Raw genomic sequence first — 14,971 nt, 5'->3', positions numbered from 1 at the left:
GTTCTGTATCATTTCTTTTACTTTGGTTTTGTTTTTTTTTTCATAGGTATATCTCAAAGGATGACTTTACCGAGGAATTCTAAGAAGGACATATCCGAACAAGGCAAATGGTACAACAAAAAAATGGCAAATAACCAATGTCCAAAGTAGCTCAACAAAGCCCAAAAGTGCAAACCATAATGAGTTGCCTTTTGTAGCAAACCCGCTTAGAGGAGCACAGTCTGACGAGGCTCCTAGTAAGATAGTACGACCATCAACTAACATGGACCCAAGTTCTTAATTCTTCATAAGGAGTATTTACCCTCCTCTACTCTCTTTTTATTTTTGTATTGGGGACAATGCGATGATTTTTAATGGGAATGGGGTATCTTAACCTATATTTGATGGTCTATACTCATTGAGTTCACTTGATGGCATTGGGTTGATTGAATTTGTAGACATACTTTATTTTTTCTAATTTTGATGCTTATTTAGCGCTTGTGGGTCTTGTTCTTCATGATCAACATTTCATTGGAAGTGGCCTATGTTGGGAATATGGATGATGATGTCGGGTATTGCCCTTTCTAGGCCTGTCTCATGTGCTTAATATTAATATGATACCCAATTGTGATTATATTGGTATTTATGATGTATTTTGGGTAATTCTTACAAGATTTGTGTGAATTGTTCTTTTCATCTTTTGTATATACATGTCCAATAAACTCCAAGGGTTTTCTTCAAAACTCGATTCTTACCTAAGGAGCAACATTTTGTTTTCTCTTTCTTTAGATCATTTGTTTTTATTTGATCTTACTTTCATAATTGAACCAACTGATTATTCACCCATGATGGATTATAAGGCGACATCCTTAGGTGAAGTATCTAGTCATTTGAGCTGATTTGGAATATGCAAAAGTTCAAAAATTCTTTTAAATTGTCATTGGCAAAGAATGAAATAATGTTGAGAATAAACTAAAAAATATAGTTTTCTATTTGAAAAAAGGTATGGATGTTCATGAGGTTTTATTTGAGTGAGACCATAAAATTTAACATTTCTCAAACACGTTGAGAGACTAACATTTTGCTCTATGTGTATTATGCCAGGTATGGTGATATTTTTGAATAATTCTTATTTATACGGGTATTCTAGAACTTTCCCCGAGTGTATTCAAGGAAAAATCCTAGGCAAACTTGGTTTTACCCAAGGCCAGTTTTGGCCCATCACATAGCCAAAGTCCCACCATAAAATTGTTCCCTTGTTAACCCTTTTTGAGGATTTTGCTTATTTCTCTTTTTTAATTTAATAATAAACATGCTAAAACACCTAAACCTTTTTGAAAAATCTTCCTTTTTCCACTTAACCTTCTTTGATACATCACATATCTAAATAATGAAATATAGGTAAAAGCCTATGTTTGGCTGGTTGTATATTTGGAAGAATAATGTAAGGGCAATTTAAACTCCAAGTTTGGGGGGAAAATGTGATAGGGTGTATGTAAGGTATTCAAATCATGTGCTTAAGTGACAAAAGATATACTTGATGATAAAATTGAATATCCTATCCCATAGAACTTGAAGATAAATTATATAAACGATGAGATAAGAATAGCTTAAAGTTAGAAAACTACTTGAAACAATCAAAGAAGTGAAGCCAGAAAATGGTGGGCTGGATTTAATTGGTAAATGCTAAGATAAAGGTTGAAGGACACAAAGGAAATTGTTTGAAGGAGAATACGGTGGATGATTAGAAAGAAGTATTTTAGTCACTTGATCTATATATTACTTCCCATACCTTAAACCTTTATATAGACCCACAGGACCATTGTGATTTCAAACTAAGAAAGTCTACATTAATGGCAAAAAACATAAAGGACCATGCTATGGTTCTACTTGTTGTACTTTAATTTCATTGAAATAGTAAGTGTGAATTCGTTTATTATTTGATCTTCTTTAAGACGAGAAATGTCTTGTGTGTGTATGGAGCTAACTCTTGTATTTGACAACATCGATACTTTGGGGTAGAGGGTGATATCTTACTCCCGATTTGGGTAAATAGGTGAGGTAAGTTGCATTGTGAAGACCATGATGATCTTTGAAGATTTTGTTTCACCTCTTGAGATACTTTATTGATTTAAAAGGTTCATTTGATACAGACTTGCATCCTTGCTTCATAAATATGCGCTTATTGAAAAATTTATATTTACTTGTTGCCATGACATATTTGAGAAGTCTTTGTAGAGCTTTATTAGCCTTGTTCTTTATTATAGCTCTCGTTTGGGTAGTTTTGAGTACAAAGATACCCTATCTCATTAGATTATTCTCAGTTACTTGAGTACGAGAAATGTTTTAAGTAAGGGGGGTTGATAAGTCTCAATTTGATGACTTGTTAGCACCTTTTAAGCTTAAATTATCATGTTTTTTCATTGATTTGGTGTTAATCTCATGTATAATCCTAATTTATGCGGGTAAAGGTTTAAAATAAAGATGATTAAGACCTTCAAGTCAATGGGAGGACAAAAATAGAAGAAAAATAACTCTCAAGTTCATATGGACTTGTTGAGAGACCACCCCACGAAAAATGGTGGTCAAAATAGCCAAAACAATATCATTTGTGCACAAGGTATGCCCCATATGCGCTTAGGGTATGCCTCACCTGCTATAGATCTTATCTCCTTCTTCTTTGGATCTACTTAAGAAGATCAAGAGTGCGGCGACATTTTTGTAATATTTGGCAAACAAGAATTTAAGGCTAAATTGGGGATTTTCTGCGTATTTCCACATTGATTGAAAAATATTGTACTACTCTTGAGCTGAGAAGACATTATTTTAACTCTAAAGTGATGGATTAGTACTTTCTATTGAAGATTTATTAAAATTAAAGTTTGTATTTTGCATTCTCTTTTATTTTTTTATGGATTAATTTGATGGAAATTTTGGTATATATTTAGTTTCTCTCTCTATGAGTAACTAATTCTTCATCTTGGGGTTTTGCTTGAATATTTTGTGATTAGTGCATGGGTTTTGCTTACTTATCTTCTTAATTATCTATTTTTCTGGGTTTCGCATTTATTCCATGTTTAAGAATTGGGGGTTGCAAACCCCAATTACCTTTAAACCCATACCATCCTTGACAGAGGGGGTATGAGTGCGGAATTAATGTAAATATAACTTTACTTAGTTCATTTAATACCATCTCTTGGACATAAGGATGTTAACTGAGGCCATGAATTGGTGAAATTCACTACCGAAAATTACCCCTATGGCAATGGTTCAAAAATTAGTGTGATAGATATAAAAACCGTTGCCATAGAGCTACCACAACATTTTTATATGCGTTTCATATGTGAGCGTTGGGATAGGCCTATTGCAACAAATTTTGCGACGGTTACAAAAATCGTTGCAATAGGTCTATCTATTGCAATGGTTTTTGTAACTCCTATTGAGACGGTTCGAATTATCTATTACAACGGTTCCTAACCATTGCAATAGACTGTATAGGAACAGTTAAGAGATGTTGCAATAGACTGTATTACAACGGTGAAGAAACATTTCAATAGACTGTATTGCAACGGTTGACTCTATTGCAATGACAAAAAAACATTGCAATAACCCTATTGCAAAAATTATTGATCTTTTGCAATGATTTTTCACTACCCATGGCAACGGTTTTTGACACCTATTGCAACAATTTCGAATCTTTTACAACATTTTTTTGCTACCTATTTCAATGTTTTGCCACCTATTATTGTAGCTAGTTCAAATACCAATTGATATATATATAGAGAGAGAGAAAATTATATTAATACACCATTATATATATACATCATAGAACATTTTTTCATTAATAATAATTCAAATTAAAATTATCCAACAAACTAGTAATCTAAATCCAAAAGCAAAATGTGAAAGTCACATGATCATTAAGTATCAAGTTCGAGTGGCGATAAGTTTCACAAAATTCAATATCAAAAAGATCGATACTAAAATATCTATCAACAATTTGAAAATTCTCAAGTAAGGTCAATTTATTCATCACTTTCTTCATCTCCTCCTTCATTTGGAACATCTATAAAAAGAAAAAAAAATCTCAATTAGCATTTAAATGACAACATATTTAAGTCATTAAAAAATGAATAATACTGGAATTAAAAAACCAAATAAACGAAGGAGATACAAGCATGTCAACTGATATTAAAAAATGAATAATGCTAACAGGAATAGAAAATGCTTCGAAAGGCATTGGGGTAGGAATAATACTGGCCTTTCTTAAACCTGGACATATATCACTAAAGGTTCAGGTTCCTCATAACTATTATTATCAATCTTTATAGCTATTGGAAACCACCACTTGTTCGATGAAATGACTCTAAAAAATCCAAATTCAACCCATATGTCATCTATGGCTTTCCAGAATCTTCCATAACAATATTTCTCATTTTGAACTCCTTTTTAATAGTCTCTTTAGCTTGATCTACTGTGCCATATATGAAACCAACTTGCGACTTATTATTACCATTTAGCAATTTTATAACTTTCACCAAGGGAATGATTACTTTTATATCCATCAAAGCTCTGGTCCAAAAGGATTGATCTTTAACCATAGCTACCATTATTTTACTCTCTCGAAAAAGAAGCCAAGATTGAGCTATGCCATTTAGAAGACTGAAACATCCTAATTAAGTGTTCTTGTTGTGATACAATGGCTTCCAGAGCCAAAAAGGGCACAAATGACCTTATCTTTGAAGTCTTTACTAGTTCAATAGGACAAGCATCTCTCAGAAGCTTTAGGACAGTAGCATGACTGTAAATATATTATGTGAGAGAATTGGCCTTCTCAAAAACTTCTTGTATCAGGTCTACCTTTATGAATTTCTGCAACATAAGTTCCAGGCAATGAGAAGCATTTACTGTCCAAAAAACTTACTCACATTTTTCCATTAGCTTCTTGCCTGCTTCCTTCATGCAGGGAAATGTCGAGTATACAACTATTTGGACTAAATTTTCAACTCCGACTTCCTTCAAAAGTTCCTCAAAAAATAATACCATGGCATCAACATTGCCATTGAAAGATAAAATATATGATGAACGAAGATAAATGGTGCCCCTTGGGAAGTACACTAGGATATTAATTATATTTCGACCATTTGAATCAACCCATCAATCTAGAAAGATGCTAGTGCTTGCAATTAAGGTTTTATGATCCTGATCAGGGTAAGCATAGAACCTCGCCACAAATGAACATACCAGTCACTTTCTGGACTACCTAGCTATTTCTTTTTTCCCTGTTGCTTTTTTTCCTTTTTCCTTCCTTTTAACTATCTCCTATCTTTTGATGTGTTTAAGTTCAGTTAATTCTTTTTTTCTCGATAAATGTTATAGGTATTAAATCTGTAAAGATTTCATTCAGAGGGATGGAACTATATTTAACATACAAAGTCCTATAATTTCACACCTTAAATCCCCCAGTCTTCCTTCAAAATAGACAAATTCTCATGCTAAATAAATGGATGATTGATTTGTTGAATAGTAGCCTCTTCCCTTGACAAATGAGCATTGAATCTTAGCATATTAGGATCAAGTTTAATCCTGGATTTTGATGTTGCAATTGTGCAATGATGTTGACTTTCAACTTAATCTCTGTTTTTCCAGTTTCAAATAAGAAATTAGTATTCTAGATAAAACTTTTTTTTTTCTACTAACGTTGTAATACCCCAAGAATTCCAACCGATAGTAGAACCATGCTTCAAGATCATGAGAAATAAATTATAGTTATTTGTTATTTTTATGATCAAGTTTGATGTATAATATTTCCTTAAATATGTCATAGCTATTGGATGAATCAAAACATCCCTTACCAATTGAATTTTTGAGAAAGATTTTAGTGTAGTCAAATTAAAAGGAGCATATCTCTCTCTATACTATGAATTTTTGAGATCATGACCCACCAACAGATACATAATTGAATCATCTTTCAAACAATATCAATTTTGGTAAAATCCGGCATTGGAGTAAGAAGTTAGGGCCGTTTACTGAGAGATGCCCGAGCAGTCTAGGAACGACGACCAAAATGACAGACAGTCAAGTCAGTGATGGACCGTCGATTTGGCCATCAAAACTGAAGTAGTAAGGCCATTTTCTAGACGAAAAATGACGGTTGGAGTGAAGGTTAGTCACTAGAGTGACAGTCCGTCACTTAGACCTTCAGTTTTTCTGAAACAGCACTGAAACATCATTTTAAAGAGATTTTTAGGTTTTTTTTCACCCTATTTAACACCCAATCACATCAAATCAAAGCACATAACTCCTCATTCATCCATAACATCAAAATTATGATTTCTTTCAAGATCAAAATACAAGAACAAGATTCAAACCCTTCTCTAAGAAACTTAATAATCAAAGCGTCACCATTCAAGAACCTTCAAGAAAAATTAACTTCCTTCAAGATTCAAGCTTTTGAGGTATGCATAGTATTGATTCTTGGATTCCATTCATCTAAGAAGCTCAAGAACCCTCTTTTAATTATGAAATTATGATGTTTATGAGGTGGGTTGTATATAATCATGTTGTTGATGTTATATGATTCCTAAGTTGGAATCTTTATGTGAATCTATGAAACTACGTTAGCATATGAGAGAAAATCCATGAATTGAGTTGATTATGATGTGTTAATTGATGAATTATTACTATGACCTAATTGGTGCACGTAAGGTTCTTGATAAAATTCCTAGAAGGATAGAAATTATGTATTATAGCTTAGGGATGAACTATATGATAAATTTATGCTAGTCTATTATGTTTAAACGGCTCTCATATTGTTGTGCAATATATGTGTTAGTGGAATGTACATGATGATTGGTGAATGGATGCATAGTGTGTCTATATGCATTCCATGTTATGTAGAAGGTTATGATTATGAAGTACCACATGAGTTATTCCCTAACTATTACAATATGAACTAAATATTACAAGCTTGTCATTCCCTTATGGTTAAATTGTTTCCATGCTATCGTTATGAAAAGTATATGCTGTTGGAATGCCATGATATTAGAACATGAGGTTTATGACTTGATTACAAGCATTTCCATTTATGTTAGATATTACGATGTTAGATATTATGATGACCATTTACTTCATGAAATCCCTCACTCATGTATTATGGATTATTATTCATGGTCGTGTATTCAAGAAAGTCACGTTGTGTCAATTTCCTTCCATCGAGTCCTGGGGGTAGTTGTGCCCTAAAAATATAGCTATGTGCCTAGAGCCATGTCATCACGATACTCTCAGTCAAGCCATGATCTATAGAATTCAGTCATTGATGTGACTCAGGAAAACTTAGAAATCTTAATTGTCTCAGTAGTTCAGTAATTTCAGCACTTAATAATCTCAGTAATATCAGTAACAACAGTATTTCTAGTAATCTCAATAATTCAAGTACTCCCAGTCAGTCCTCAAAGCTCAATATTGTTCGTTAGTCATGAAACTCAGTAAACTCAATCCAGTTTAGTTTAATAATCCATGTTTAGTGTCTATTCAGTTGGGAGTAGGATTCAGCACAGAGTAAACTCAAGGATGGGGATTTACCTGAGTCAGAGGGTATAATTCTTAGAAGCAATCCTTGCATTCCAGAACTACATCGCCAACGTAGGTTGAGATGTACCTATTTATAGGACTAACATATCTCATTTGAGTTTACCTGACAGCAAGAGCAGACTAAAAAAATCCCAAACAGAATAGGGTTCACTCAAATATTGTCTTTACCCGTGGCACGGTATTGACAACCTTCCAGCTGGGGTTACAGGTTAGACCCTACCTGTTTAGATTCGGGGCATGTCATTTAGATGAATACATCCCACAGTTTCAGTCTCAGTCTCAGTTTTAGTAATAGAACTCAAATAGTTCTTTTGACTTAGGACTGTCAGCTACAGTCACCCAGCAATACGGAACTCAGCTAGTTCCACCGTATTCAGGGCAATCAGATACAGTCACTCATGTTATTAGTTATACCAGTTATCAGAACTCGTACTACCGGTATTCGCATTCATGACTGTCAGATATAGTCAATAAGATTAATTATTTATAATTAGATTGTCAAATACAGTCAACCAAGCTAGTTCTTCATAATCAAAACTATCAGAAATTGTTATTCATGTATCAGTAATATAGTTTCAGTCTTTTAGTATTCAATAATACAGTATCAGTTCCTCACTTAGTAGTGACTTACATATCAATATCAGTAAACTCAATCAATCAGTATCTCAGTATCAGTAAGCTCATGTTGTCAGTGTTCAAACTCCGTAGTCAGCATCACCGTAAGTTTAGTTATCATTATTTATGTATGTATGTACTCTCACGTTCATATTAGTCAACATTGTTCATGCATATAACACTTTTTCTTTTAGCCTACCTCACTTGCATACCAGTACACTTAAAGTACTGACGCATTTGTGCTATGGTGTCTTATATCATAGGTTTAGAGGAATGAGCTCCAGATCGGCAGTAGATTCTAGTCTCAGCAGTCAGAGTCAGAAGTATGTCCTGATCTCTCGAGGACATGTTGATTTTATTACCATTTTAGTTTTCAATTTATTTCAGTAGTTGGAGTTAGTTGGGGATATGTCCCATCAACTCCTTATTCAGACAGTTTAGGGACTTTTAGGCTATAGCATGTCAGATAGTTATTTCAAATATGTTTGAGTATTGTTATACCATTTTTAGACATTGTTCTTATCAGATATTTATTCAGATTTGAACCTTATGGCCTTTCAGTACGTGTTTCTTCCTTTTCATATTATATTATGCACTGTACAGGTATAGATATCAATCATGGTTAGCTTGTGGTCCATGGGGTCATGAGCACCATGTAGCATTTCGGTTCAGGAAATTGGGGTGTTACAAACTTTGTATCAGAGCCTAAGGTTCAATAGTGTCCTAAGAAGTCTAGTACTGTCTTGTACATGCACTTGTTGTTCACCACACTTATGTGCAGGAGCCTATAAGATATTTTAGGAATAGTTTTCCTTCTTTTAGTGTTTATTTCGTGCCATTGAGTACAGGCTCAAATTTAAACTCTTAGTCTAATCTGCTTCTTCCCTTTGTTTACAGATCATGCCTCTAAAAAGGGCTAGCAAAGGGGAAAATAGAAATTTGTCAGCATATCAGCCCGTCCAGCCAGATTCTGTGGATGAGCATGTGTCCCATGCAGAATTCAGGACTGCATTCACTACTTTAGCCAGTTCAGTCACAGCCCAGAATGAATGGCCAGCTGCTATTCTAGCCAACCCAATGGAAAATTCTGCTGCAGTCAGGATTCAGGACTTCACCCGAATGAATCCTCCTCTATTCACTGGTTCCAAGTCCAAAGAGGATCCACAAGAGTTCCTTGATCAGATTCAAAAGGTCACAGACATCATAGGAGTGACTTCTAGTGAGAGCATAGAGTTAGCCACCTATCAGCTACAAGATGTAGCCCATACGTGGTATAAATAGTGAAAAGTAGACAGGGGTATAAATACAGAGTCCATAGAGTGGAAAAGAATACTCCCTTAAGTTCATTCAATTAGCCAGGTACGTTTCCCATGTAGTAGCAGATAACAAATCCCAAATGAGTAAGTTTGAGTCAGGGGTATCAGTAGAGTGATTAAGGAGTGTAGGACTGCGATATTTATTGGTGACATAGACATATCTAGGCTTATGATATATGTACAACAGATGGAGGAGTAGAAGCTTAAGAGGAAGGAGAGAGAAAATAAGAGACCCAGAATAGGTAGTTATAGTTTTGCACAACATGGGCCACAAGGTGGTAATCATTTTCAGTTGTGTCAGAAATGTTCATCCCCAGTTCACTCTTCAGTTAGTGCCTCAGTACCAAAGTTCAAAAATAACCATAGGAATAAGACATTAGGCTCCAAGGCCTAAAGTTATGAGAGAAGGATTCCTACTCATCCGCTTTATGAAGAGTGTGGTAAGTATCATAAAGGTGTGTGTAGAGCCGGCAGTGGTGTGTGTTTTGGATGAGGTGAGTTAGGTCACAGGGTCTAAGATTGTCCTAAACTCGATCCTCAAAGTCAGCATGGTCATTTTTCAGCTCAGTCCGGTCGCCCAAATCAGCAGGGTGCCAATTCTAGCGCTACTAGTGGGCAATGCCCAAATAGACTCCATGCCCTTCAGTCCCGACAGGATCAACAAATCCTCCTGATGTAGCCATTGGTAAGTTATAGATCCCTTATTTGTATGTTCATGTTTCTTTAGATTCACGAGTTTCAATTTTCTTAGTTTTACGAATCATATTTCGTGAACATAGAAATTTCAAACTTAGATCATGTAGCTCATGACTCAAGCACTCATTTCATGTTTTACCATATGTTCAATCCACATAACTCATGTTCTACTCCTAGTTATCATTCAAGCTCAGATTATGTCATGTATACCCTCAGTTTAAATCTCTTGATAAATCCATAATGTTGGTATTCTATTCCTCAGGCCTTAGTCGAGTGTTGAGTTTGATATAGTGTTTGTTTGAGCATTGGATCCTTGCATATGTCAATCTTCCCCAAGTAGTTATCAATATCCAGTCTCAATATTTCAAATCAATCTAAACCTCTATTATCAGAAACCGACGTTCAATTCCTATATGAGCACCCAATTACAGGCTAAGTTATAGTTTCTACTATAGTCTTAGACACAGTGTTAGCCTCATTCTAAGTTTAGAAATCAGATCAGTCCTGATTCAGTCCTTAAGTGCCTTGTGCATCACCTCAGTCTCCCTCAGTAGCTCAGCTAAGTCAGTATTCCTGGAGGGATCTGGTGTCCTAAGGGGGGAGATACGCTATAATGCCCTGAACTTTCATGACTTAAACATCCCACTTCCATTTTACGTAATGAATACATTTGGAGTAGGGTATAGTTATAAGTTGACCCTCAAGATCCAACCTCAGGTGTCTGCCATGTATTCTAGACTCTGTTCAGTTGATGAAATTCAATTCATGCATCACATTTCAATCTCAGTTATGTTCTTATGTTCTCATGTTCCCATTAATGCATACTCCTAGCTTGATCATAGGTTTATCTGTATTCTCAGTTAAGTAATGGGTTTTCCTCAAACTTACTCAGTTCCATGATCAAACAACCATTACAAACTTGATATCAGATTCCCACTACAAGCTTAGTGTCAATTACCATTGCATGTTCAATCATGCATGCATGTGTCAGCTCAATCATGTAATCATGCACCAGACATGCATGTTCAGTATTATATATTTAGTTAATAGTCATGTTAGCCATGAGATCATGTTCTAGTTATTCATGTTCAGTATGTACGTTTGTTTATGTTCTTCCCCTCTTTCACTCTATCTCATTCGAGGATGAATGTTCTTAAGGGGGGAATATTGTAATACCCCGAGAATTCCAACCGATAGTAGAACCATGCTTCAAGAAATTGAGAAATAAATTATAGTTATTTGGTAGTTTTTTTTATCAAGTTTGATGCATATTAATGCCTGAAATACCTCCTAGCTATTGGACAAATCAAAACATTCCTTACTGATTGAATTCTTGAGAAGGATATTAGTATAGTCAACTTTAAGTAAGCATATCTCTCATTATAATATGAATTTATGAGATAATGATTTGCCTAAATATGGATAGTTAAATTATCTTTCCAACGATACCAGTTTCGCCAAAATCCGGCATTGGAGTAAAAAGTTATGGCCATTTTATTGAGAGCTTCTCGAGCTATCTAGGAGCGACGACCAAAATGACGGACCGTCAAGTCAGTGATGGACCGTCAGTATGGCCGTCAAAAATAAATAAGTAAGGCCATTTACTGGACCAAAATGATGGTTGGAGTGATGGTTAATCACCAGAGTAACGGTCCGTCACTCAGACCGTCAGTTTTTACCAAAACAGCGCTGAAACATCATTTTAAAGAGATTTTTAGGTCTTTTTACACCATATTTAACACCCAATCACATCAAATCAAAGCACATAACTCCTCATTCATCCATAACATCAAAATTAGGGTTTCTTTCAAGATTAAAACCTAAGAACAAGATTCAAACCCTTCTCCAAGAAAACTCAAGAATCAAAGCGTCACCATTCAAGAACCTTCAAGAAAAGTTAACCTTCTTCAAGATTCAAGCTTTTGAGGTATGCATAGTATTGATTCTTGGATTCCTTTCATCCAAGAAGCTCAAGAACCCTCTTTTAATTATGAAATTGTGATGTTTATGATATGGGTTATTTATAATCATGTTGTTAATGTTGTATGATTCTCAAGTTGGAATCTTTATGTGAATCTATGAACTACGTTAGCATATGAGACGAAATCCATGAATTGAGTTTATTATGATGTGTTAATTGTGAATTATTCCTATACCCTAATTGGTGTATGTAAGGTGTTTGATAAAATGCGTAGAATGATAGAAATTATGTATTATAGCTTAGGGATAAACTATATCATAAATTTATGCTAGTCTATTATGTTCAAAGGGCTCACATGTTGTTGTTGTGCAATATATATGTTAATGGAATGTACATGATGATTGAAGAATGGATGCATAGTGTGTTTATATGCATTCCATGTTATGTACAAGGTCATGATTATGAAGTACCGCATGAGTTATTCCCTAATTATTACAATATGAACTAAATATTATATGCTTGTCATTCCTTTATGTTTAAATGGGTTCCATGCTATCGTTATGAAAAGTATATGTGCTGGGAATTCCATGATATTAGAACATAAGGTTTATGACTTGATTACAAGAATTCCAATTCATGTTAGATATTATGATGACCATGAACTTCATGAAATCTCTCACTCATGTATTATGGATTATTATTGATGGCCATGTATTCAAGAAAGTCACGTTGTGTCAGTTTCCATCCATCGAGTCCTGGGGGCACTTGTACCCAAAAAAATATAGTTGTGTGCCTAGAGCCATGTCATGTCATCATGATACTCTTAGTCAAGACATGGTCTATAGAATTTAGTCAATCATGTGACTAAGGAAAACTCAGAAATCTCAGCAGTCTCAGTAGTTCAGTAATCTCAGTACTCAGTAATCTCAGTAATCTCAGTAACAGGAGTATTCCTAGCAATCTCAGTAATTCAAGTATTCTAGTCAGTCCACAGAAATTAGTATTATTCCGTCAGTCATAGAACTCAATAAACTCAGCCTAATTTAGTTTAGTAATCCATGTTCAGTGTCTATTCAGTTGAGAGTAGGATCCAGCACCGAGTAAACTCAAGGATGGGGATTTACATGAGTCAAAGGGTACGATCATTAGAACCAATCCTTGCATTACAGAACCACGTAGCCATCATAGATTTAGTGTACCTATATATCATACTAATATATCTCATTTGAGTTTACCTGATAGCAAGGGCAGATGGAAAGAGCTCCCAAACAGAATAGGGTTTACTCACATGTTGTCTCTACTCGTGGCGCGGTATTGACACCCTTCCAAGTGGGGTTACAGGTTATACCCCACTTGTTCAGATTCAGGGCATGTTGGTTAGATGAATACATCCTATAATTTCAGTATCAGTATCAGTTTCAGTAATAAAACGCAGATAGTTCTTTAGACTTAGGTCTGTCAGCTACAGTTACCCTATAATAAGAAACTCAACTAGTTCCACCATATCTAGGGCTGTCAGATAAAGTCACTCATGTTATCAGCTATACCAGTTATCAGAACTCATATTACTAGTATTCACATTCATGACTGTCAGATATAGTCAATAAGATTAATTCTTTATAATTAGACTGCCAGTTACTGCCAACCAGGCCAGTTCTTCATAATCAGAACTGTCAAAAATAGTTATTCATGTATCAATAATATATTTTCAATCCTTTAGTATTCAACAATACAGTATCAGTTCCTCACTTAGTAGTGACTTACATATCAATATCATTAAACTCAATCAATCAGTATCTCAGTATCAGTAAGCTCATGTTGTCAGTATTCAGACTCTGTAGTCAGCATCACCGCGAGTTTAGTTATAGTTATTTATGTATGTATGTACTCTCATGTTTATATCAGTCAACATTATTCATGGATATAACACTTTTGCATTTAGCCTACCTCACTTACATACTTGTACATTCAAAGTTCTGACACATTTGCGCTATGGTGTCTTATATCATAGGTTAAGAGGCATGAGCTCCAGATCGACAGTAGATTCCAGTCTCAGTAGTAAGAGTCAGAAGTGAGTCCTCATCTCTCGAGGACATGTTGATTTCATTACTATTTCAGTTTTCAGTTATTTTAGTAGTTGGAGTTAGTTGGGGACATGTCCCATCAACTCCTTATTCAGAAAGTTTAGAGGATTTTAGGCTATAGCATATTAGATAGTTATTTTAGATTTGTTTTAGTCTTGTTATACCATTTTCAGACATTGTTCTTATCAGATATTTATTCAGATTTGAACCTTATGGCCTTTCAGTACATATTTCTGCATTTTCATATTATATTATGTAGTGTACAGGTACAGATATCAGTCATAGGTTAGCTTGTAGTCCTATGAGGTCATGAGCACCGTGTAACCTTCTGATTCAGAAAATTAGGGTGTTACAACCTTGGTATCAAAGCCTAAGGTTCAACAGTATCCTAGAAAGTCTGAAAGCCGCATCTAGTAGAGTCTTATACATGCATGTGTTGTGCACTACACTTATATGCAGGAGACTATGAGATGTTTTAGTAATAGTTTCCCTACTTTCAGTATTCATGCCATGCCAGTGAGCATAGGCTCAAAGGTAAACTCTCAGTCTAATCTGCTTCTTCCTTTTGTTTACAGATCATGCCTCCAAAAAGGGCTAGCTAAGGGGAAAATGGAAATCAGTCAGCACCTCAACTCGTTTTGCCAGATCCTCTGGATGAGCATGTCTCTCGTGCAGAATTTAGGACTGCATTCATTACTCTAGCCATTTCAGTTACAGTCCAGAATGAAAAACCAACTGCTGTTCCATCCAACCCAATGGAAAATTCT

The 14,971-nt window shown here is 35.0% G+C and overlaps 1 long non-coding RNA gene across 1 annotated transcript in view; it reads right to left on the bottom strand.

Annotated features, from left to right (window-relative positions):
* Positions 1-3,787: 3,787 nt before the first annotated feature.
* The window catches only part of LOC107877912, a 30,331-nt gene continuing 19,147 nt past the window's right edge, over positions 3,788-14,971 (bottom strand). Inside the window, exon 3 of the long non-coding RNA XR_007042724.1 lies at positions 3,788-4,045. This is a non-coding gene — a long non-coding RNA (uncharacterized LOC107877912). The remainder of the gene's footprint in view (positions 4,046-14,971) is intronic.

The sequence above is a fragment of the Capsicum annuum genome, chromosome 7, assembly GCF_002878395.1.
Source record: "Capsicum annuum cultivar UCD-10X-F1 chromosome 7, UCD10Xv1.1, whole genome shotgun sequence".
In the NCBI taxonomy this organism is placed as follows: domain Eukaryota; kingdom Viridiplantae; phylum Streptophyta; class Magnoliopsida; order Solanales; family Solanaceae; genus Capsicum; species Capsicum annuum.
This window is presented reverse-complemented; position numbering and strand designations above follow the sequence as displayed.